The 18,660-nt window shown below is 49.6% G+C and overlaps 25 non-coding genes across 25 annotated transcripts; all 25 read right to left on the bottom strand.

Annotated features, from left to right (window-relative positions):
• Window positions 1–78: 78 nt before the first annotated feature.
• On the bottom strand, window positions 79–151 carry Trnak-uuu. The gene has a single exon. It is a non-coding gene; the product is annotated as a tRNA-Lys (tRNA).
• A 1,182-nt stretch (window positions 152–1,333) lies between these two features.
• On the bottom strand, window positions 1,334–1,415 carry Trnas-uga. The gene has a single exon. It is a non-coding gene; the product is annotated as a tRNA-Ser (tRNA).
• Window positions 1,416–2,117: 702 nt separating this feature from the next.
• Window positions 2,118–2,199, bottom strand: Trnas-cga. The gene has a single exon. It is a non-coding gene; the product is annotated as a tRNA-Ser (tRNA).
• A 138-nt stretch (window positions 2,200–2,337) lies between these two features.
• Window positions 2,338–2,410, bottom strand: Trnak-uuu. Its single transcript has one exon. It is a non-coding gene; the product is annotated as a tRNA-Lys (tRNA).
• Window positions 2,411–3,592: 1,182 nt separating this feature from the next.
• On the bottom strand, window positions 3,593–3,674 carry Trnas-uga. The gene has a single exon. It is a non-coding gene; the product is annotated as a tRNA-Ser (tRNA).
• Window positions 3,675–4,376: 702 nt separating this feature from the next.
• Window positions 4,377–4,458, bottom strand: Trnas-cga. The gene has a single exon. It is a non-coding gene; the product is annotated as a tRNA-Ser (tRNA).
• Window positions 4,459–4,596: 138 nt separating this feature from the next.
• On the bottom strand, window positions 4,597–4,669 carry Trnak-uuu. Its single transcript has one exon. It is a non-coding gene; the product is annotated as a tRNA-Lys (tRNA).
• Window positions 4,670–5,851: 1,182 nt separating this feature from the next.
• Trnas-uga lies at window positions 5,852–5,933 on the bottom strand. Its single transcript has one exon. It is a non-coding gene; the product is annotated as a tRNA-Ser (tRNA).
• A 702-nt stretch (window positions 5,934–6,635) lies between these two features.
• Window positions 6,636–6,717, bottom strand: Trnas-cga. Its single transcript has one exon. It is a non-coding gene; the product is annotated as a tRNA-Ser (tRNA).
• A 138-nt stretch (window positions 6,718–6,855) lies between these two features.
• Window positions 6,856–6,928, bottom strand: Trnak-uuu. Its single transcript has one exon. It is a non-coding gene; the product is annotated as a tRNA-Lys (tRNA).
• Window positions 6,929–8,110: 1,182 nt separating this feature from the next.
• Trnas-uga lies at window positions 8,111–8,192 on the bottom strand. Its single transcript has one exon. It is a non-coding gene; the product is annotated as a tRNA-Ser (tRNA).
• Window positions 8,193–8,894: 702 nt separating this feature from the next.
• On the bottom strand, window positions 8,895–8,976 carry Trnas-cga. Its single transcript has one exon. It is a non-coding gene; the product is annotated as a tRNA-Ser (tRNA).
• A 138-nt stretch (window positions 8,977–9,114) lies between these two features.
• Trnak-uuu lies at window positions 9,115–9,187 on the bottom strand. Its single transcript has one exon. It is a non-coding gene; the product is annotated as a tRNA-Lys (tRNA).
• Window positions 9,188–10,369: 1,182 nt separating this feature from the next.
• Window positions 10,370–10,451, bottom strand: Trnas-uga. The gene has a single exon. It is a non-coding gene; the product is annotated as a tRNA-Ser (tRNA).
• A 702-nt stretch (window positions 10,452–11,153) lies between these two features.
• Window positions 11,154–11,235, bottom strand: Trnas-cga. Its single transcript has one exon. It is a non-coding gene; the product is annotated as a tRNA-Ser (tRNA).
• A 138-nt stretch (window positions 11,236–11,373) lies between these two features.
• Window positions 11,374–11,446, bottom strand: Trnak-uuu. Its single transcript has one exon. It is a non-coding gene; the product is annotated as a tRNA-Lys (tRNA).
• A 1,182-nt stretch (window positions 11,447–12,628) lies between these two features.
• On the bottom strand, window positions 12,629–12,710 carry Trnas-uga. Its single transcript has one exon. It is a non-coding gene; the product is annotated as a tRNA-Ser (tRNA).
• A 702-nt stretch (window positions 12,711–13,412) lies between these two features.
• Window positions 13,413–13,494, bottom strand: Trnas-cga. The gene has a single exon. It is a non-coding gene; the product is annotated as a tRNA-Ser (tRNA).
• A 138-nt stretch (window positions 13,495–13,632) lies between these two features.
• Trnak-uuu lies at window positions 13,633–13,705 on the bottom strand. The gene has a single exon. It is a non-coding gene; the product is annotated as a tRNA-Lys (tRNA).
• A 1,182-nt stretch (window positions 13,706–14,887) lies between these two features.
• Window positions 14,888–14,969, bottom strand: Trnas-uga. Its single transcript has one exon. It is a non-coding gene; the product is annotated as a tRNA-Ser (tRNA).
• A 702-nt stretch (window positions 14,970–15,671) lies between these two features.
• Trnas-cga lies at window positions 15,672–15,753 on the bottom strand. Its single transcript has one exon. It is a non-coding gene; the product is annotated as a tRNA-Ser (tRNA).
• Window positions 15,754–15,891: 138 nt separating this feature from the next.
• Trnak-uuu lies at window positions 15,892–15,964 on the bottom strand. The gene has a single exon. It is a non-coding gene; the product is annotated as a tRNA-Lys (tRNA).
• A 1,182-nt stretch (window positions 15,965–17,146) lies between these two features.
• Window positions 17,147–17,228, bottom strand: Trnas-uga. Its single transcript has one exon. It is a non-coding gene; the product is annotated as a tRNA-Ser (tRNA).
• Window positions 17,229–17,930: 702 nt separating this feature from the next.
• On the bottom strand, window positions 17,931–18,012 carry Trnas-cga. Its single transcript has one exon. It is a non-coding gene; the product is annotated as a tRNA-Ser (tRNA).
• Window positions 18,013–18,150: 138 nt separating this feature from the next.
• Trnak-uuu lies at window positions 18,151–18,223 on the bottom strand. Its single transcript has one exon. It is a non-coding gene; the product is annotated as a tRNA-Lys (tRNA).
• Between the last annotated feature and the right edge of the window lie 437 nt (window positions 18,224–18,660).

The raw sequence follows: 18,660 nt of genomic DNA, 5'->3' as shown, positions 1-18,660 counted from the left end.
GTAAACGGCGTAACTGCATTATTTTCCGTAGCGTTTCCACCGCTACCAGACGAATCGCTACCAAAGTGTTAAAATTTCCGCCTCGACGGGGACTTGAACCCTGGACCCTTAGGTTAAAAGCCTAATGCTCTACCAACTGAGCTATCCGGGCTCGGACGAGGCTGCAAAACCTCCCACAATGCACAACTATACATTGACTCATGTCCTTTACTGTTGTGCAATCGCTGTATGGGGCCGTTACTAATAAAACGTCGCCTACATGCTGTCTACAAACTTATCCCGCTAAGCTCGTAACACACTCTCGAAGACTGCTGGCACACGATGCAACAACAAATTGCACTAGTTGTTACGCCTCATACGTCGGAGCAGAGAATTTACGTGTTTTGTCGACACTCACTGGGCAATTGGAAAATTCACAAGCATTTCGAATGCAATGTTTCCCACGCTTTCGCTCATTTCACGGTTCCGTTGAAGACGTTCTTCACCACCTGACACAGAAAAAGGAATGCAGTCGGTAGGATATTTTTAATTCTTTTGCTTCTAGGGGAGTTAGTTGTCTAGTGAGTTCCTCTTATGGCATGCACTAGACAACCAGAACAGCTACAGGAGAGAGTCATTTTTGTTGTCAGCGGTAGTTGCATTATCACAAACGCAGAGTAATTCCATTGGCGTCGCATCAAAACGAATACCTGCCGAAACCCGGGATCGAACCAGGGACCTTTAGATCTTCAGTCTATTTCGGCTGACGTTGAAGGTTGCCATTTGCATGTGTTCGTTAACCTCTGCCTCGTTGCCAATTTCACAGTCACCTTCGTCTGATAAGACACAGGGGCGCTGAAAGGCGAGCAGCCGATGCAGTGAAGTTCCACACACATTTCTTCTTCTTCCGTCATCGTAACAAGCAAACATGTCGACTCGATTCGTGTAATATTGACTTCGCTGACGCTAGAAAACCCGTGCTATATCGATGCCAGGGGCAACTCGTGTGCGGAGAACGAGACACAAGAAGGAGTGAGTCTCTCCACCGTATGAGAGGCAGTATCTAGCAGATACACACGGTAAAACATACGACTTGCGTTAGCTCATAAATTGCTACACGTCATCGTCTGCAAGCTAAAATGGACACATCTGCACTGCCCAGTGAGGCGACACTTGTACTAACACCAGGTGGACGGCTGTGAGACGCGGAGATGAGCTGCGGCTTCTGGGCGCGACTGTAACGCTGCGCCCTGGATCAAATAGCACTGCACATTGCTGGTGACCCACGTGTTTAGTAGTGACGCAACTGCTAGGATGCAGCTGAACGTCCGCCTTTTGAGAGCGAGAAAATTTTCGCAGTCGGCAGGACTCGAACCTACGCTCCCAGAGGGAATCTGATTTCAAGTCAGACGCCTTAACCACTCGGCCACGACTGCCAGTGGCGGAAGCGACTCCCGACAACTGAAACCGCCATCTTTAGAAGCAATCTGATGGCAGAAAACGGCGTGGCCTCACTCTTTTCTGTAGGGTTTCCATTAGCCGTTACGAAAGTGTATTAATTTTCGCCCAGACAGGGACTTGAACCCAGGACCCTTTGGTTGAAAACCTAGCGCTCTACCGACTCAGCTATGCGGGCCCACGCACGAGCATTATCGTACAGCTGCGCGGTGCGCGAGTGATTCGTATGTCGTAATTACTGGCTTATGGCTCCAATGGCGACTTCACCGACTTCCCACTGACGCACCGCTGACGCTAGTTTTCTGTCGTCTTAAAACGATCGACATACCTCCAAGCAGCTGCGAGATCTTAAGAAAAGAAACGCTGCACCACTGCTTTGGCCGCACTCGAGTGATGGAAATTGCGATTCTTAAAAAGAAAATGAAATGTTCGCTCTGTCCATCACTTTCGAGCACATCTGTGAACTCACGATCTCAGCGACGGCTTTCTGCAGTCCCAGCGTCAGTGTCAGTGTGAGGTGAACCGATAGCCACAGTAAGCAGCGGTCGTCGCGAAAACTCAGTATTCTTAAAACGGAAATTTTCGTCTTGTTGAGAATGGCGTCACTGGTTTGCACCCGCATTCGCCCACGCATGTCACATGTGTGCGAAAATGTTTGCTCCTCTGTACGCAAAATCGCACGCAGCCGGTAGGATTCGAACCTACGCTCCCAGAGGGAATCTGATTTCGAGTCAGACGCCTTAACCACTCGGCCACGACTGCCGTTAGCGCGGTGTTCTCCCGACACATGCAACTGCTACCGTTTAAAGCACTGTGGTGTCAGTAAACGGCGTAACTGCATTATTTTCCGTAGCGTTTCCACCGCTACCAGACGAATCGCTACCAAAGTGTTAAAATTTCCGCCTCGACGGGGACTTGAACCCTGGACCCTTAGGTTAAAAGCCTAATGCTCTACCAACTGAGCTATCCGGGCTCGGACGAGGCTGCAAAACCTCCCACAATGCACAACTATACATTGACTCATGTCCTTTACTGTTGTGCAATCGCTGTATGGGGCCGTTACTAATAAAACGTCGCCTACATGCTGTCTACAAACTTATCCCGCTAAGCTCGTAACACACTCTCGAAGACTGCTGGCACACGATGCAACAACAAATTGCACTAGTTGTTACGCCTCATACGTCGGAGCAGAGAATTTACGTGTTTTGTCGACACTCACTGGGCAATTGGAAAATTCACAAGCATTTCGAATGCAATGTTTCCCACGCTTTCGCTCATTTCACGGTTCCGTTGAAGACGTTCTTCACCACCTGACACAGAAAAAGGAATGCAGTCGGTAGGATATTTTTAATTCTTTTGCTTCTAGGGGAGTTAGTTGTCTAGTGAGTTCCTCTTATGGCATGCACTAGACAACCAGAACAGCTACAGGAGAGAGTCATTTTTGTTGTCAGCGGTAGTTGCATTATCACAAACGCAGAGTAATTCCATTGGCGTCGCATCAAAACGAATACCTGCCGAAACCCGGGATCGAACCAGGGACCTTTAGATCTTCAGTCTATTTCGGCTGACGTTGAAGGTTGCCATTTGCATGTGTTCGTTAACCTCTGCCTCGTTGCCAATTTCACAGTCACCTTCGTCTGATAAGACACAGGGGCGCTGAAAGGCGAGCAGCCGATGCAGTGAAGTTCCACACACATTTCTTCTTCTTCCGTCATCGTAACAAGCAAACATGTCGACTCGATTCGTGTAATATTGACTTCGCTGACGCTAGAAAACCCGTGCTATATCGATGCCAGGGGCAACTCGTGTGCGGAGAACGAGACACAAGAAGGAGTGAGTCTCTCCACCGTATGAGAGGCAGTATCTAGCAGATACACACGGTAAAACATACGACTTGCGTTAGCTCATAAATTGCTACACGTCATCGTCTGCAAGCTAAAATGGACACATCTGCACTGCCCAGTGAGGCGACACTTGTACTAACACCAGGTGGACGGCTGTGAGACGCGGAGATGAGCTGCGGCTTCTGGGCGCGACTGTAACGCTGCGCCCTGGATCAAATAGCACTGCACATTGCTGGTGACCCACGTGTTTAGTAGTGACGCAACTGCTAGGATGCAGCTGAACGTCCGCCTTTTGAGAGCGAGAAAATTTTCGCAGTCGGCAGGACTCGAACCTACGCTCCCAGAGGGAATCTGATTTCAAGTCAGACGCCTTAACCACTCGGCCACGACTGCCGGTGGCGGAAGCGACTCCCGACAACTGAAACCGCCATCTTTAGAAGCAATCTGATGGCAGAAAACGGCGTGGCCTCACTCTTTTCTGTAGGGTTTCCATTAGCCGTTACGAAAGTGTATTAATTTTCGCCCAGACAGGGACTTGAACCCAGGACCCTTTGGTTGAAAACCTAGCGCTCTACCGACTCAGCTATGCGGGCCCACGCACGAGCATTATCGTACAGCTGCGCGGTGCGCGAGTGATTCGTATGTCGTAATTACTGGCTTATGGCTCCAATGGCGACTTCACCGACTTCCCACTGACGCACCGCTGACGCTAGTTTTCTGTCGTCTTAAAACGATCGACATACCTCCAAGCAGCTGCGAGATCTTAAGAAAAGAAACGCTGCACCACTGCTTTGGCCGCACTCGAGTGATGGAAATTGCGATTCTTAAAAAGAAAATGAAATGTTCGCTCTGTCCATCACTTTCGAGCACATCTGTGAACTCACGATCTCAGCGACGGCTTTCTGCAGTCCCAGCGTCAGTGTCAGTGTGAGGTGAACCGATAGCCACAGTAAGCAGCGGTCGTCGCGAAAACTCAGTATTCTTAAAACGGAAATTTTCGTCTTGTTGAGAATGGCGTCACTGGTTTGCACCCGCATTCGCCCACGCATGTCACATGTGTGCGAAAATGTTTGCTCCTCTGTACGCAAAATCGCACGCAGCCGGTAGGATTCGAACCTACGCTCCCAGAGGGAATCTGATTTCGAGTCAGACGCCTTAACCACTCGGCCACGACTGCCGTTAGCGCGGTGTTCTCCCGACACATGCAACTGCTATCGTTTAAAGCACTGTGGTGTCAGTAAACGGCGTAACTGCATTATTTTCCGTAGCGTTTCCACCGCTACCAGACGAATCGCTACCAAAGTGTTAAAATTTCCGCCTCGACGGGGACTTGAACCCTGGACCCTTAGGTTAAAAGCCTAATGCTCTACCAACTGAGCTATCCGGGCTCGGACGAGGCTGCAAAACCTCCCACAATGCACAACTATACATTGACTCATGTCCTTTACTGTTGTGCAATCGCTGTATGGGGCCGTTACTAATAAAACGTCGCCTACATGCTGTCTACAAACTTATCCCGCTAAGCTCGTAACACACTCTCGAAGACTGCTGGCACACGATGCAACAACAAATTGCACTAGTTGTTACGCCTCATACGTCGGAGCAGAGAATTTACGTGTTTTGTCGACACTCACTGGGCAATTGGAAAATTCACAAGCATTTCGAATGCAATGTTTCCCACGCTTTCGCTCATTTCACGGTTCCGTTGAAGACGTTCTTCACCACCTGACACAGAAAAAGGAATGCAGTCGGTAGGATATTTTTAATTCTTTTGCTTCTAGGGGAGTTAGTTGTCTAGTGAGTTCCTCTTATGGCATGCACTAGACAACCAGAACAGCTACAGGAGAGAGTCATTTTTGTTGTCAGCGGTAGTTGCATTATCACAAACGCAGAGTAATTCCATTGGCGTCGCATCAAAACGAATACCTGCCGAAACCCGGGATCGAACCAGGGACCTTTAGATCTTCAGTCTATTTCGGCTGACGTTGAAGGTTGCCATTTGCATGTGTTCGTTAACCTCTGCCTCGTTGCCAATTTCACAGTCACCTTCGTCTGATAAGACACAGGGGCGCTGAAAGGCGAGCAGCCGATGCAGTGAAGTTCCACACACATTTCTTCTTCTTCCGTCATCGTAACAAGCAAACATGTCGACTCGATTCGTGTAATATTGACTTCGCTGACGCTAGAAAACCCGTGCTATATCGATGCCAGGGGCAACTCGTGTGCGGAGAACGAGACACAAGAAGGAGTGAGTCTCTCCACCGTATGAGAGGCAGTATCTAGCAGATACACACGGTAAAACATACGACTTGCGTTAGCTCATAAATTGCTACACGTCATCGTCTGCAAGCTAAAATGGACACATCTGCACTGCCCAGTGAGGCGACACTTGTACTAACACCAGGTGGACGGCTGTGAGACGCGGAGATGAGCTGCGGCTTCTGGGCGCGACTGTAACGCTGCGCCCTGGATCAAATAGCACTGCACATTGCTGGTGACCCACGTGTTTAGTAGTGACGCAACTGCTAGGATGCAGCTGAACGTCCGCCTTTTGAGAGCGAGAAAATTTTCGCAGTCGGCAGGACTCGAACCTACGCTCCCAGAGGGAATCTGATTTCAAGTCAGACGCCTTAACCACTCGGCCACGACTGCCGGTGGCGGAAGCGACTCCCGACAACTGAAACCGCCATCTTTAGAAGCAATCTGATGGCAGAAAACGGCGTGGCCTCACTCTTTTCTGTAGGGTTTCCATTAGCCGTTACGAAAGTGTATTAATTTTCGCCCAGACAGGGACTTGAACCCAGGACCCTTTGGTTGAAAACCTAGCGCTCTACCGACTCAGCTATGCGGGCCCACGCACGAGCATTATCGTACAGCTGCGCGGTGCGCGAGTGATTCGTATGTCGTAATTACTGGCTTATGGCTCCAATGGCGACTTCACCGACTTCCCACTGACGCACCGCTGACGCTAGTTTTCTGTCGTCTTAAAACGATCGACATACCTCCAAGCAGCTGCGAGATCTTAAGAAAAGAAACGCTGCACCACTGCTTTGGCCGCACTCGAGTGATGGAAATTGCGATTCTTAAAAAGAAAATGAAATGTTCGCTCTGTCCATCACTTTCGAGCACATCTGTGAACTCACGATCTCAGCGACGGCTTTCTGCAGTCCCAGCGTCAGTGTCAGTGTGAGGTGAACCGATAGCCACAGTAAGCAGCGGTCGTCGCGAAAACTCAGTATTCTTAAAACGGAAATTTTCGTCTTGTTGAGAATGGCGTCACTGGTTTGCACCCGCATTCGCCCACGCATGTCACATGTGTGCGAAAATGTTTGCTCCTCTGTACGCAAAATCGCACGCAGCCGGTAGGATTCGAACCTACGCTCCCAGAGGGAATCTGATTTCGAGTCAGACGCCTTAACCACTCGGCCACGACTGCCGTTAGCGCGGTGTTCTCCCGACACATGCAACTGCTACCGTTTAAAGCACTGTGGTGTCAGTAAACGGCGTAACTGCATTATTTTCCGTAGCGTTTCCACCGCTACCAGACGAATCGCTACCAAAGTGTTAAAATTTCCGCCTCGACGGGGACTTGAACCCTGGACCCTTAGGTTAAAAGCCTAATGCTCTACCAACTGAGCTATCCGGGCTCGGACGAGGCTGCAAAACCTCCCACAATGCACAACTATACATTGACTCATGTCCTTTACTGTTGTGCAATCGCTGTATGGGGCCGTTACTAATAAAACGTCGCCTACATGCTGTCTACAAACTTATCCCGCTAAGCTCGTAACACACTCTCGAAGACTGCTGGCACACGATGCAACAACAAATTGCACTAGTTGTTACGCCTCATACGTCGGAGCAGAGAATTTACGTGTTTTGTCGACACTCACTGGGCAATTGGAAAATTCACAAGCATTTCGAATGCAATGTTTCCCACGCTTTCGCTCATTTCACGGTTCCGTTGAAGACGTTCTTCACCACCTGACACAGAAAAAGGAATGCAGTCGGTAGGATATTTTTAATTCTTTTGCTTCTAGGGGAGTTAGTTGTCTAGTGAGTTCCTCTTATGGCATGCACTAGACAACCAGAACAGCTACAGGAGAGAGTCATTTTTGTTGTCAGCGGTAGTTGCATTATCACAAACGCAGAGTAATTCCATTGGCGTCGCATCAAAACGAATACCTGCCGAAACCCGGGATCGAACCAGGGACCTTTAGATCTTCAGTCTATTTCGGCTGACGTTGAAGGTTGCCATTTGCATGTGTTCGTTAACCTCTGCCTCGTTGCCAATTTCACAGTCACCTTCGTCTGATAAGACACAGGGGCGCTGAAAGGCGAGCAGCCGATGCAGTGAAGTTCCACACACATTTCTTCTTCTTCCGTCATCGTAACAAGCAAACATGTCGACTCGATTCGTGTAATATTGACTTCGCTGACGCTAGAAAACCCGTGCTATATCGATGCCAGGGGCAACTCGTGTGCGGAGAACGAGACACAAGAGGGAGTGAGTCTCTCCACCGTATGAGAGGCAGTATCTAGCAGATACACACGGTAAAACATACGACTTGCGTTAGCTCATAAATTGCTACACGTCATCGTCTGCAAGCTAAAATGGACACATCTGCACTGCCCAGTGAGGCGACACTTGTACTAACACCAGGTGGACGGCTGTGAGACGCGGAGATGAGCTGCGGCTTCTGGGCGCGACTGTAACGCTGCGCCCTGGATCAAATAGCACTGCACATTGCTGGTGACCCACGTGTTTAGTAGTGACGCAACTGCTAGGATGCAGCTGAACGTCCGCCTTTTGAGAGCGAGAAAATTTTCGCAGTCGGCAGGACTCGAACCTACGCTCCCAGAGGGAATCTGATTTCAAGTCAGACGCCTTAACCACTCGGCCACGACTGCCGGTGGCGGAAGCGACTCCCGACAACTGAAACCGCCATCTTTAGAAGCAATCTGATGGCAGAAAACGGCGTGGCCTCACTCTTTTCTGTAGGGTTTCCATTAGCCGTTACGAAAGTGTATTAATTTTCGCCCAGACAGGGACTTGAACCCAGGACCCTTTGGTTGAAAACCTAGCGCTCTACCGACTCAGCTATGCGGGCCCACGCACGAGCATTATCGTACAGCTGCGCGGTGCGCGAGTGATTCGTATGTCGTAATTACTGGCTTATGGCTCCAATGGCGACTTCACCGACTTCCCACTGACGCACCGCTGACGCTAGTTTTCTGTCGTCTTAAAACGATCGACATACCTCCAAGCAGCTGCGAGATCTTAAGAAAAGAAACGCTGCACCACTGCTTTGGCCGCACTCGAGTGATGGAAATTGCGATTCTTAAAAAGAAAATGAAATGTTCGCTCTGTCCATCACTTTCGAGCACATCTGTGAACTCACGATCTCAGCGACGGCTTTCTGCAGTCCCAGCGTCAGTGTCAGTGTGAGGTGAACCGATAGCCACAGTAAGCAGCGGTCGTCGCGAAAACTCAGTATTCTTAAAACGGAAATTTTCGTCTTGTTGAGAATGGCGTCACTGGTTTGCACCCGCATTCGCCCACGCATGTCACATGTGTGCGAAAATGTTTGCTCCTCTGTACGCAAAATCGCACGCAGCCGGTAGGATTCGAACCTACGCTCCCAGAGGGAATCTGATTTCGAGTCAGACGCCTTAACCACTCGGCCACGACTGCCGTTAGCGCGGTGTTCTCCCGACACATGCAACTGCTACCGTTTAAAGCACTGTGGTGTCAGTAAACGGCGTAACTGCATTATTTTCCGTAGCGTTTCCACCGCTACCAGACGAATCGCTACCAAAGTGTTAAAATTTCCGCCTCGACGGGGACTTGAACCCTGGACCCTTAGGTTAAAAGCCTAATGCTCTACCAACTGAGCTATCCGGGCTCGGACGAGGCTGCAAAACCTCCCACAATGCACAACTATACATTGACTCATGTCCTTTACTGTTGTGCAATCGCTGTATGGGGCCGTTACTAATAAAACGTCGCCTACATGCTGTCTACAAACTTATCCCGCTAAGCTCGTAACACACTCTCGAAGACTGCTGGCACACGATGCAACAACAAATTGCACTAGTTGTTACGCCTCATACGTCGGAGCAGAGAATTTACGTGTTTTGTCGACACTCACTGGGCAATTGGAAAATTCACAAGCATTTCGAATGCAATGTTTCCCACGCTTTCGCTCATTTCACGGTTCCGTTGAAGACGTTCTTCACCACCTGACACAGAAAAAGGAATGCAGTCGGTAGGATATTTTTAATTCTTTTGCTTCTAGGGGAGTTAGTTGTCTAGTGAGTTCCTCTTATGGCATGCACTAGACAACCAGAACAGCTACAGGAGAGAGTCATTTTTGTTGTCAGCGGTAGTTGCATTATCACAAACGCAGAGTAATTCCATTGGCGTCGCATCAAAACGAATACCTGCCGAAACCCGGGATCGAACCAGGGACCTTTAGATCTTCAGTCTATTTCGGCTGACGTTGAAGGTTGCCATTTGCATGTGTTCGTTAACCTCTGCCTCGTTGCCAATTTCACAGTCACCTTCGTCTGATAAGACACAGGGGCGCTGAAAGGCGAGCAGCCGATGCAGTGAAGTTCCACACACATTTCTTCTTCTTCCGTCATCGTAACAAGCAAACATGTCGACTCGATTCGTGTAATATTGACTTCGCTGACGCTAGAAAACCCGTGCTATATCGATGCCAGGGGCAACTCGTGTGCGGAGAACGAGACACAAGAAGGAGTGAGTCTCTCCACCGTATGAGAGGCAGTATCTAGCAGATACACACGGTAAAACATACGACTTGCGTTAGCTCATAAATTGCTACACGTCATCGTCTGCAAGCTAAAATGGACACATCTGCACTGCCCAGTGAGGCGACACTTGTACTAACACCAGGTGGACGGCTGTGAGACGCGGAGATGAGCTGCGGCTTCTGGGCGCGACTGTAACGCTGCGCCCTGGATCAAATAGCACTGCACATTGCTGGTGACCCACGTGTTTAGTAGTGACGCAACTGCTAGGATGCAGCTGAACGTCCGCCTTTTGAGAGCGAGAAAATTTTCGCAGTCGGCAGGACTCGAACCTACGCTCCCAGAGGGAATCTGATTTCAAGTCAGACGCCTTAACCACTCGGCCACGACTGCCGGTGGCGGAAGCGACTCCCGACAACTGAAACCGCCATCTTTAGAAGCAATCTGATGGCAGAAAACGGCGTGGCCTCACTCTTTTCTGTAGGGTTTCCATTAGCCGTTACGAAAGTGTATTAATTTTCGCCCAGACAGGGACTTGAACCCAGGACCCTTTGGTTGAAAACCTAGCGCTCTACCGACTCAGCTATGCGGGCCCACGCACGAGCATTATCGTACAGCTGCGCGGTGCGCGAGTGATTCGTATGTCGTAATTACTGGCTTATGGCTCCAATGGCGACTTCACCGACTTCCCACTGACGCACCGCTGACGCTAGTTTTCTGTCGTCTTAAAACGATCGACATACCTCCAAGCAGCTGCGAGATCTTAAGAAAAGAAACGCTGCACCACTGCTTTGGCCGCACTCGAGTGATGGAAATTGCGATTCTTAAAAAGAAAATGAAATGTTCGCACTGTCCATCACTTTCGAGCACATCTGTGAACTCACGATCTCAGCGACGGCTTTCTGCAGTCCCAGCGTCAGTGTCAGTGTGAGGTGAACCGATAGCCACAGTAAGCAGCGGTCGTCGCGAAAACTCAGTATTCTTAAAACGGAAATTTTCGTCTTGTTGAGAATGGCGTCACTGGTTTGCACCCGCATTCGCCCACGCATGTCACATGTGTGCGAAAATGTTTGCTCCTCTGTACGCAAAATCGCACGCAGCCGGTAGGATTCGAACCTACGCTCCCAGAGGGAATCTGATTTCGAGTCAGACGCCTTAACCACTCGGCCACGACTGCCGTTAGCGCGGTGTTCTCCCGACACATGCAACTGCTACCGTTTAAAGCACTGTGGTGTCAGTAAACGGCGTAACTGCATTATTTTCCGTAGCGTTTCCACCGCTACCAGACGAATCGCTACCAAAGTGTTAAAATTTCCGCCTCGACGGGGACTTGAACCCTGGACCCTTAGGTTAAAAGCCTAATGCTCTACCAACTGAGCTATCCGGGCTCGGACGAGGCTGCAAAACCTCCCACAATGCACAACTATACATTGACTCATGTCCTTTACTGTTGTGCAATCGCTGTATGGGGCCGTTACTAATAAAACGTCGCCTACATGCTGTCTACAAACTTATCCCGCTAAGCTCGTAACACACTCTCGAAGACTGCTGGCACACGATGCAACAACAAATTGCACTAGTTGTTACGCCTCATACGTCGGAGCAGAGAATTTACGTGTTTTGTCGACACTCACTGGGCAATTGGAAAATTCACAAGCATTTCGAATGCAATGTTTCCCACGCTTTCGCTCATTTCACGGTTCCGTTGAAGACGTTCTTCACCACCTGACACAGAAAAAGGAATGCAGTCGGTAGGATATTTTTAATTCTTTTGCTTCTAGGGGAGTTAGTTGTCTAGTGAGTTCCTCTTATGGCATGCACTAGACAACCAGAACAGCTACAGGAGAGAGTCATTTTTGTTGTCAGCGGTAGTTGCATTATCACAAACGCAGAGTAATTCCATTGGCGTCGCATCAAAACGAATACCTGCCGAAACCCGGGATCGAACCAGGGACCTTTAGATCTTCAGTCTATTTCGGCTGACGTTGAAGGTTGCCATTTGCATGTGTTCGTTAACCTCTGCCTCGTTGCCAATTTCACAGTCACCTTCGTCTGATAAGACACAGGGGCGCTGAAAGGCGAGCAGCCGATGCAGTGAAGTTCCACACACATTTCTTCTTCTTCCGTCATCGTAACAAGCAAACATGTCGACTCGATTCGTGTAATATTGACTTCGCTGACGCTAGAAAACCCGTGCTATATCGATGCCAGGGGCAACTCGTGTGCGGAGAACGAGACACAAGAAGGAGTGAGTCTCTCCACCGTATGAGAGGCAGTATCTAGCAGATACACACGGTAAAACATACGACTTGCGTTAGCTCATAAATTGCTACACGTCATCGTCTGCAAGCTAAAATGGACACATCTGCACTGCCCAGTGAGGCGACACTTGTACTAACACCAGGTGGACGGCTGTGAGACGCGGAGATGAGCTGCGGCTTCTGGGCGCGACTGTAACGCTGCGCCCTGGATCAAATAGCACTGCACATTGCTGGTGACCCACGTGTTTAGTAGTGACGCAACTGCTAGGATGCAGCTGAACGTCCGCCTTTTGAGAGCGAGAAAATTTTCGCAGTCGGCAGGACTCGAACCTACGCTCCCAGAGGGAATCTGATTTCAAGTCAGACGCCTTAACCACTCGGCCACGACTGCCGGTGGCGGAAGCGACTCCCGACAACTGAAACCGCCATCTTTAGAAGCAATCTGATGGCAGAAAACGGCGTGGCCTCACTCTTTTCTGTAGGGTTTCCATTAGCCGTTACGAAAGTGTATTAATTTTCGCCCAGACAGGGACTTGAACCCAGGACCCTTTGGTTGAAAACCTAGCGCTCTACCGACTCAGCTATGCGGGCCCACGCACGAGCATTATCGTACAGCTGCGCGGTGCGCGAGTGATTCGTATGTCGTAATTACTGGCTTATGGCTCCAATGGCGACTTCACCGACTTCCCACTGACGCACCGCTGACGCTAGTTTTCTGTCGTCTTAAAACGATCGACATACCTCCAAGCAGCTGCGAGATCTTAAGAAAAGAAACGCTGCACCACTGCTTTGGCCGCACTCGAGTGATGGAAATTGCGATTCTTAAAAAGAAAATGAAATGTTCGCTCTGTCCATCACTTTCGAGCACATCTGTGAACTCACGATCTCAGCGACGGCTTTCTGCAGTCCCAGCGTCAGTGTCAGTGTGAGGTGAACCGATAGCCACAGTAAGCAGCGGTCGTCGCGAAAACTCAGTATTCTTAAAACGGAAATTTTCGTCTTGTTGAGAATGGCGTCACTGGTTTGCACCCGCATTCGCCCACGCATGTCACATGTGTGCGAAAATGTTTGCTCCTCTGTACGCAAAATCGCACGCAGCCGGTAGGATTCGAACCTACGCTCCCAGAGGGAATCTGATTTCGAGTCAGACGCCTTAACCACTCGGCCACGACTGCCGTTAGCGCGGTGTTCTCCCGACACATGCAACTGCTACCGTTTAAAGCACTGTGGTGTCAGTAAACGGCGTAACTGCATTATTTTCCGTAGCGTTTCCACCGCTACCAGACGAATCGCTACCAAAGTGTTAAAATTTCCGCCTCGACGGGGACTTGAACCCTGGACCCTTAGGTTAAAAGCCTAATGCTCTACCAACTGAGCTATCCGGGCTCGGACGAGGCTGCAAAACCTCCCACAATGCACAACTATACATTGACTCATGTCCTTTACTGTTGTGCAATCGCTGTATGGGGCCGTTACTAATAAAACGTCGCCTACATGCTGTCTACAAACTTATCCCGCTAAGCTCGTAACACACTCTCGAAGACTGCTGGCACACGATGCAACAACAAATTGCACTAGTTGTTACGCCTCATACGTCGGAGCAGAGAATTTACGTGTTTTGTCGACACTCACTGGGCAATTGGAAAATTCACAAGCATTTCGAATGCAATGTTTCCCACGCTTTCGCTCATTTCACGGTTCCGTTGAAGACGTTCTTCACCACCTGACACAGAAAAAGGAATGCAGTCGGTAGGATATTTTTAATTCTTTTGCTTCTAGGGGAGTTAGTTGTCTAGTGAGTTCCTCTTATGGCATGCACTAGACAACCAGAACAGCTACAGGAGAGAGTCATTTTTGTTGTCAGCGGTAGTTGCATTATCACAAACGCAGAGTAATTCCATTGGCGTCGCATCAAAACGAATACCTGCCGAAACCCGGGATCGAACCAGGGACCTTTAGATCTTCAGTCTATTTCGGCTGACGTTGAAGGTTGCCATTTGCATGTGTTCGTTAACCTCTGCCTCGTTGCCAATTTCACAGTCACCTTCGTCTGATAAGACACAGGGGCGCTGAAAGGCGAGCAGCCGATGCAGTGAAGTTCCACACACATTTCTTCTTCTTCCGTCATCGTAACAAGCAAACATGTCGACTCGATTCGTGTAATATTGACTTCGCTGACGCTAGAAAACCCGTGCTATATCGATGCCAGGGGCAACTCGTGTGCGGAGAACGAGACACAAGAAGGAGTGAGTCTCTCCACCGTATGAGAGGCAGTATCTAGCAGATACACACGGTAAAACATACGACTTGCGTTAGCTCATAAATTGCTACACGTCATCGTCTGCAAGCTAAAATGGACACATCTGCACTGCCCAGTGAGGCGACACTTGTACTAACACCAGGTGGACGGCTGTGAGACGCGGAGATGAGCTGCGGCTTCTGGGCGCGACTGTAACGCTGCGCCCTGGATCAAATAGCACTGCACATTGCTGGTGACCCACGTGTTTAGTAGTGACGCAACTGCTAGGATGCAGCTGAACGTCCGCCTTTTGAGAGCGAGAAAATTTTCGCAGTCGGCAGGACTCGAACCTACGCTCCCAGAGGGAATCTGATTTCAAGTCAGACGCCTTAACCACTCGGCCACGACTGCCGGTGGCGGAAGCGACTCCCGACAACTGAAACCGCCATCTTTAGAAGCAATCTGATGGCAGAAAACGGCGTGGCCTCACTCTTTTCTGTAGGGTTTCCATTAGCCGTTACGAAAGTGTATTAATTTTCGCCCAGACAGGGACTTGAACCCAGGACCCTTTGGTTGAAAACCTAGCGCTCTACCGACTCAGCTATGCGGGCCCACGCACGAGCATTATCGTACAGCTGCGCGGTGCGCGAGTGATTCGTATGTCGTAATTACTGGCTTATGGCTCCAATGGCGACTTCACCGACTTCCCACTGACGCACCGCTGACGCTAGTTTTCTGTCGTCTTAAAACGATCGACATACCTCCAAGCAGCTGCGAGATCTTAAGAAAAGAAACGCTGCACCACTGCTTTGGCCGCACTCGAGTGATGGAAATTGCGATTCTTAAAAAGAAAATGAAATGTTCGCTCTGTCCATCACTTTCGAGCACATCTGTGAACTCACGATCTCAGCGACGGCTTTCTGCAGTCCCAGCGTCAGTGTCAGTGTGAGGTGAACCGATAGCCACAGTAAGCAGCGGTCGTCGCGAAAACTCAGTATTCTTAAAACGGAAATTTTCGTCTTGTTGAGAATGGCGTCACTGGTTTGCACCCGCATTCGCCCACGCATGTCACATGTGTGCGAAAATGTTTGCTCCTCTGTACGCAAAATCGCACGCAGCCGGTAGGATTCGAACCTACGCTCCCAGAGGGAATCTGATTTCGAGTCAGACGCCTTAACCACTCGGCCACGACTGCCGTTAGCGCGGTGTTCTCCCGACACATGCAACTGCTACCGTTTAAAGCACTGTGGTGTCAGTAAACGGCGTAACTGCATTATTTTCCGTAGCGTTTCCACCGCTACCAGACGAATCGCTACCAAAGTGTTAAAATTTCCGCCTCGACGGGGACTTGAACCCTGGACCCTTAGGTTAAAAGCCTAATGCTCTACCAACTGAGCTATCCGGGCTCGGACGAGGCTGCAAAACCTCCCACAATGCACAACTATACATTGACTCATGTCCTTTACTGTTGTGCAATCGCTGTATGGGGCCGTTACTAATAAAACGTCGCCTACATGCTGTCTACAAACTTATCCCGCTAAGCTCGTAACACACTCTCGAAGACTGCTGGCACACGATGCAACAACAAATTGCACTAGTTGTTACGCCTCATACGTCGGAGCAGAGAATTTACGTGTTTTGTCGACACTCACTGGGCAATTGGAAAATTCACAAGCATTTCGAATGCAATGTTTCCCACGCTTTCGCTCATTTCACGGTTCCGTTGAAGACGTTCTTCACCACCTGACACAGAAAAAGGAATGCAGTCGGTAGGATATTTTTAATTCTTTTGCTTCTAGGGGAGTTAGTTGTCTAGTGAGTTCCTCTTATGGCATGCACTAGACAACCAGAACAGCTACAGGAGAGAGTCATTTTTGTTGTCAGCGGTAGTTGCATTATCACAAACGCAGAGTAATTCCATTGGCGTCGCATCAAAACGAATACCTGCCGAAACCCGGGATCGAACCAGGGACCTTTAGATCTTCAGTCTATTTCGGCTGACGTTGAAGGTTGCCATTTGCATGTGTTCGTTAACCTCTGCCTCGTTGCCAATTTCACAGTCACCTTCGTCTGATAAGACACAGGGGCGCTGAAAGGCGAGCAGCCGATGCAGTGAAGTTCCACACACATTTCTTCTTCTTCCGTCATCGTAACAAGCAAACATGTCGACTCGATTCGTGTAATATTGACTTCGCTGACGCTAGAAAACCCGTGCTATATCGATGCCAGGGGCAACTCGTGTGCGGAGAACGAGACACAAGAAGGAGTGAGTCTCTCCACCGTATGAGAGGCAGTATCTAGCAGATACACACGGTAAAACATACGACTTGCGTTAGCTCATAAATTGCTACACGTCATCGTCTGCAAGCTAAAATGGACACATCTGCACTGCCCAGTGAGGCGACACTTGTACTAACACCAGGTGGACGGCTGTGAGACGCGGAGATGAGCTGCGGCTTCTGGGCGCGACTGTAACGCTGCGCCCTGGATCAAATAGCACTGCACATTGCTGGTGACCCACGTGTTTAGTAGTGACGCAACTGCTAGGATGCAGCTGAACGTCCGCCTTTTGAGAGCGAGAAAATTTTCGCAGTCGGCAGGACTCGAACCTACGCTCCCAGAGGGAATCTGATTTCAAGTCAGACGCCTTAACCACTCGGCCACGACTGCCAGTGGCGGAAGCGACTCCCGACAACTGAAACCGCCATCTTTAGAAGCAATCTGATGGCAGAAAACGGCGTGGCCTCACTCTTTTCTGTAGGGTTTCCATTAGCCGTTACGAAAGTGTATTAATTTTCGCCCAGACAGGGACTTGAACCCAGGACCCTTTGGTTGAAAACCTAGCGCTCTACCGACTCAGCTATGCGGGCCCACGCACGAGCATTATCGTACAGCTGCGCGGTGCGCGAGTGATTCGTATGTCGTAATTACTGGCTTATGGCTCCAATGGCGACTTCACCGACTTCCCACTGACGCACCGCTGACGCTAGTTTTCTGTCGTCTTAAAACGATCGACATACCTCCAAGCAGCTGCGAGATCTTAAGAAAAGAAACGCTGCACCACTGCTTTGGCCGCACTCGAGTGATGGAAATTGCGATTCTTAAAAAGAAAATGAAATGTTCGCTCTGTCCATCACTTTCGAGCACATCTGTGAACTCACGATCTCAGCGACGGCTTTCTGCAGTCCCAGCGTCAGTGTCAGTGTGAGGTGAACCGATAGCCACAGTAAGCAGCGGTCGTCGCGAAAACTCAGTATTCTTAAAACGGAAATTTTCGTCTTGTTGAGAATGGCGTCACTGGTTTGCACCCGCATTCGCCCACGCATGTCACATGTGTGCGAAAATGTTTGCTCCTCTGTACGCAAAATCGCACGCAGCCGGTAGGATTCGAACCTACGCTCCCAGAGGGAATCTGATTTCGAGTCAGACGCCTTAACCACTCGGCCACGACTGCCGTTAGCGCGGTGTTCTCCCGACACATGCAACTGCTACCGTTTAAAGCACTGTGGTGTCAGTAAACGGCGTAACTGCATTATTTTCCGTAGCGTTTCCACCGCTACCAGACGAATCGCTACCAAAGTGTTAAAATTTCCGCCTCGACGGGGACTTGAACCCTGGACCCTTAGGTTAAAAGCCTAATGCTCTACCAACTGAGCTATCCGGGCTCGGACGAGGCTGCAAAACCTCCCACAATGCACAACTATACATTGACTCATGTCCTTTACTGTTGTGCAATCGCTGTATGGGGCCGTTACTAATAAAACGTCGCCTACATGCTGTCTACAAACTTATCCCGCTAAGCTCGTAACACACTCTCGAAGACTGCTGGCACACGATGCAACAACAAATTGCACTAGTTGTTACGCCTCATACGTCGGAGCAGAGAATTTACGTGTTTTGTCGACACTCACTGGGCAATTGGAAAATTCACAAGCATTTCGAATGCAATGTTTCCCACGCTTTCGCTCATTTCACGGTTCCGTTGAAGACGTTCTTCACCACCTGACACAGAAAAAGGAATGCAGTCGGTAGGATATTTTTAATTCTTTTGCTTCTAGGGGAGTTAGTTGTCTAGTGAGTTCCTCTTATGGCATGCACTAGA

This window comes from Schistocerca americana, unplaced genomic scaffold (genome assembly GCF_021461395.2).
Source record: "Schistocerca americana isolate TAMUIC-IGC-003095 unplaced genomic scaffold, iqSchAmer2.1 HiC_scaffold_178, whole genome shotgun sequence".
Classification (NCBI taxonomy): Eukaryota; Metazoa; Arthropoda; class Insecta; order Orthoptera; family Acrididae; genus Schistocerca; species Schistocerca americana.
Note: the sequence above shows the minus strand (reverse complement) of the source record. Positions and strands in the feature narration are given on the sequence as shown.